Source organism: Triticum aestivum, chromosome 1A (assembly GCF_018294505.1).
Source record: "Triticum aestivum cultivar Chinese Spring chromosome 1A, IWGSC CS RefSeq v2.1, whole genome shotgun sequence".
Taxonomy (NCBI): Eukaryota; Viridiplantae; Streptophyta; class Magnoliopsida; order Poales; family Poaceae; genus Triticum; species Triticum aestivum.
This window is the reverse complement of record NC_057794.1, coordinates 464,432,738-464,437,482: the sequence shown is the minus strand read 5'-3', so window position 1 is coordinate 464,437,482 and position 4,745 is coordinate 464,432,738.

Sequence of the window (4,745 nt, the reverse complement as noted above, 5' to 3'; positions counted from 1 at the left end):
ACCCGGGCATGAGCTTGGAAAACCATTTTCAGCTCTTCGAACATCTCATAGGCTCCGTGTTGCTCAAAACGCTTTTGGAGCCCCGGTTCTAAGCTGTAAAGCATGCCGCACTGAATGAGGGAGTAATCATCAACACGTGTCTGCCAAGCGTTCATAACGTCTTGGTTCTATGGGACGGTGCGTCACCTAGCGGTGCTTGTAGGACATAATCTTTCTTGGCAGCTATGAGGATGATCCTCAGGTTCCGGACCCAGTCCGTATAATTGCTGCCATCGTCTTTCAGCTTGGTTTTCTCTAGGAACGCGTTGAAGTTGAGGACAACGTGGGCCATTTGATCTACAAGACATATTGTAAAGATTTTAGACTAAGTTCATGATAATTAAGTTCATCTAATCAAATTATATAATGAACTCCCACTCAGATAGACATCCCTCCAGTCATCTAAGTATAACATGATCCGAGTTAACTAGGCCGTGTCCGATCATCACGTGAGATGGACTAGTCAACATCGGTGAACATCTTCATGTTGATCGTATCTTCTATACGACTCATGCTCGACCTTTCGGTCTTCTGTGTTCCGAGGCCATGTCTGTACATGCTAGACTCGTCAAGTCAACCTAAGTGTTTGCATGTGTAAATCTGTCTTACACCCGTTGTATGTGAACGTTGGAATCTATCACACCCGATCATCACGTGGTGCTTCGAAACAACGAACTGTCGCAATGGTGCACAGTTAGGGGGAACACTTTCTTGAAATTATTATGAGGGATCATCTTATTTACTACTGTCGTTCTAAGTAAACAAGATGCAAAAACATGATAAACATCACATGCAATCAAATAATAATAGTGACATGATATGGCCAATATCACATAGCTCCTTTGATCTCCATCTTGGGGCTCCATGATCATCTTGTCACCGGCATGACACCATGATCTCCATCATCATGATCTCCATCATCGTGTCTCCATGAAGTTGCTCCCCAACTATTACTTCTACTACTATGGCTAACACGTTTAGCAATAAAGTAAAGTAATTTACATGGCGTTTCTCAATGACACGCAGGTCATACAAAAAATAAAGACAACTCCTATGGCTCCTGCCGGTTGTCATACTCATCGACATGCAAGTCGTGATTCCTATTACAAGAACATGATCTCATACATCACATATATATCATTCATCATTCATCACAACTTTGGCCATATCACATCACAAAGCACTTGCTGCAAAAACAAGTTAGACGTCCTCTAATTGTTGTTGCAAGTTTTACGTGGCTGCAATAGGGTTCTAGCAAGAACGTTTTCTTACCTACGTAAAAGCCACAACGTGATTTGTCAACTTCTATTTACCCTTCATAAGGACCCTTTTCATCGAATCCGCTCCAATTAAAATGGGAGAGACAGACACCCGCTAGCCACCTTATGCAACTAGTGCAGTCGGTGGAACCAGTCTCACGTAAGCGTACGTGTAAGGTCGGTCTGGGCCGCTTCATCCCACAATACCACTGAAGCAAAATAAGACTAGTAGCGGCAAGAAAGTTGACAACATCTACGCCCACAACAAATTGTGTTCTACTCGTGCAAAGAGAACTATGCATAGACCTATCTCATGATGCCACTGTTGGGGAACGTTGCAGAAAACAAAAATTTTCCTACGGTTTCACCAAGATCCATCTAAGAGTTCATCTAGCAACGAGTGATCGGATTGCATCTACATATCTTTGTAGATCACGCGCGAAAGCGTTCAAAGAACGGGGATGAGGAAGTCGTACTCAACGTGATCCAAATCACCGGAGATCCTAGCGCCGAACGGACGGCACCTCCGCGTTCAACACACGTACGATCAGCATGACGTCCCCTCCTTCTTGATCCAGCAAGGGGGAAGGAGAGGTTGATGAAGATCCAGCAGCACGACGGCGTGGTGGTGGATGCAGGGGTCACCGCAGCAGGGCTTCGCCGTTCTACTACGAGAGGGAGAGGTGTTGCAGGGGAGAGGGAGGCGCCAAGACTCAAAGGTGTGGCTGCCCCCTCCCTCCCTCTTTATATAGGCCCCCTAGGGGGTGCGCCGGCCCTAGGAGATGGGATCTCCTAGGGGGGGGGGGCGGCGGCCAAGGGGTGGAGTGCCCCCCAAGCCAGGTGGGGCGCCCCCCCCACCCTAGGGTTCCCAACCCTAGGCGCATGGGGTGGGCCAAGGGGGGCGCACCAGCCCACTATGGGCTGGTTCCCCTCCCCACTTTGGCCCATGGGGCCCTCCGGGATGGGTGGCCCCACCCGGTGGACCCCCGGGACCCTTCCGGTGGTCCCGGTACAATACCGGTGACCCCCGAAACTCTCCCGATGGCTGAAACTTCACTTCCTATATATAATTCTTCACCTCCGGACCATTCCGGAACTCCTCGTGACGTCTAGGATCTCATCCGGGACTCCGAACAACTTTCGGGTTACTGCATATTCATATCTCTACAACCCTAGCGTCACCGAACCTTAAGTGTGTAGACCCTACGGGTTCGGGAGACATGTAGACATGACCGAGATGGCTCTCCGGTCAATAACCAACAGCGGGATCTGGATACCCATATTGGCTCCCACATGCTCCTCGATGATCTCATCGGATGAACCACGATGTCGAGGATTCAAGCAACCCCGTATACAATTCCCTTTGTCAATCGGTACGTTACTTGCCCGAGATTTGATCGTGGGTATCCCAATACCTCGTTCAATCTCGTTACCGGCAAGTCACTTTACTCGTACCATAATGCATGATCCCGTGACCAGACACTTGGTCACTTTGAGCTCATTGTGATGATGCATTACCGAGTGGGCCCAGAGATACCTCTCCGTCATACGGAGTGACAAATCCCAGTCTTGATCCGTGTCAACCCAACAGACACTTTCGGAGATACCCGTAGTATACCTTTATAGTCACCCAGTTACGTTGTGACGTTTGGTACACCCAAAGCACTCCTACGGTATCCGGGAGTTACACGATCTCATGGTCTAAGGAAAAGATACTTGACATTGGAAAAACTCTAGCAAACGAACTATACGATCTTGTGCTATGTTTAGGATTGGGTCTTGTCCATCACATCATTCTCCTAATGATGTGATCTCGTTATCAATGACATCCAATGTCCATAGTCAGGAAACCATGACTTTTTGTTGATCAACGAGCTAGTCAACTAGAGGCTTACTAGGGACATGTTGGTGTCTATGTATTCACACATGTATTATGATTTTCGGATAACACAATTATAGCATGAATAAAAGACAATTATCATGAACAAGGAAATATAATAATAATCCTTTTATTATTGCCTCTAGGGCATATTTCCAACAATGCGGTCGCTCCTGCGTGGGGTGAAATCCAGAGGAACCTCAGGGCGTCGGTGACGAGGAGCTGGCAGCGGAAGGATAGGGGTCGGCGCACACTGGACGGAGGAGGCGAACCGTTCCAGGGCCTCCTCAGCCGCACGATCGGGATCGCCACCGTTGGTGGAGCATGGCGCGGTGATAGGGCCGGGGCCCACAGCCGCGGAGCAGGGGGCACGAGGGAGCGAGCGGCGGGGGGAGGACAATGATTAGGGCACGACATGATTGGGGGGCAGGATCCGCATCGTGGATGCTGATTGGTTCCGTGGCCACCACATTGTTGGGAGCAGTCATCGGGCCCGCAGGGGCAGATCGGCCACAGGCGGGCGGGCTGGAGTTGGCGCAGCGCTGCTCAACTGGCTCATCCGTGACAGCTGCGCGGTCGGGTGTGTCGGGATTGGCCGCGACAGGGCCCGCAGGGGATCCGAGGCGCGGACCGGGGTGGGAGCTGAGCGGTGATTGGTTCCCGCAGTCAGGGTGCGGGGGAGACCGAAGGGAGCCGCTGTCTTGGCGCCGCGGAGATTTGTCCTGGTGCGGCGACCGCGTCAACAGGGCAGGTGAGGCGGGGCCCGGGGATGACGAGGGCCCAACTTGGCTGGTCCGGGCGTGCATCCCAGAGACCCGTTGGGCGATGGGTGGCCCAGCAGGCAGCGGTGGAACAGCGGGAGGGTGGGCCCCAAGGATCCCCTGCCAGCCACGGAACGGAGGGCGCGCTCGGTGGTGGCGACGGCGGCGGCCGGCGTGCCCGGCTGGACCCGGGCCTCCGCGGGTCGGTGGCGCCGGGCGCCGCAGGAAGGAGTGGCGCTGCGGCCAAGCAGGGGGGAGAGGGGGGAGGGTTGGCGAGAGGCCGCCCCGTCATCGTCGCCAGAGCTGTCTGGGGCACGCGCCGGGCCGTGCACAGGCGCGGGAGCCGGGAGGCGGAAGTCCTCGGAGAGCGTGACGAAGATCTGAACCGGTTTGCGCAGCGTGTGGAGGACGAACCGCTCCGCGCGGTCAGGATCTGCATCCACCTCAACAGCGTCGGGCTCTGGGAGGAGAAGGTCGGCGGAGCGGGGGATGGCGTCGGGGTTGGCGGTCCAAGCAGAGAACATGAACTTAGACATGTCCGAGCTATCACGGGTGGCGGGGGACAGGTGCTCAATGTCGAGGTACGGGGCGAGCAAGGTCTCCACGGCAGAGCGGTGCCACGCTTGGGCAGGCATCCCGGTGATTTCGACCTCGACGCGGAAGCGCAGCTGGACGGGCTCGCAGCCGGCGGCACGGCTCCAAGGGTGGATGATGAGGCGAAAGCACGGGGATCGTGGCGGGCGCAGCCCCACCCTGGCGCGCGCATCGGCGGTGGAGAACTTGAGGAGGAACTCATCGTGCCCATGG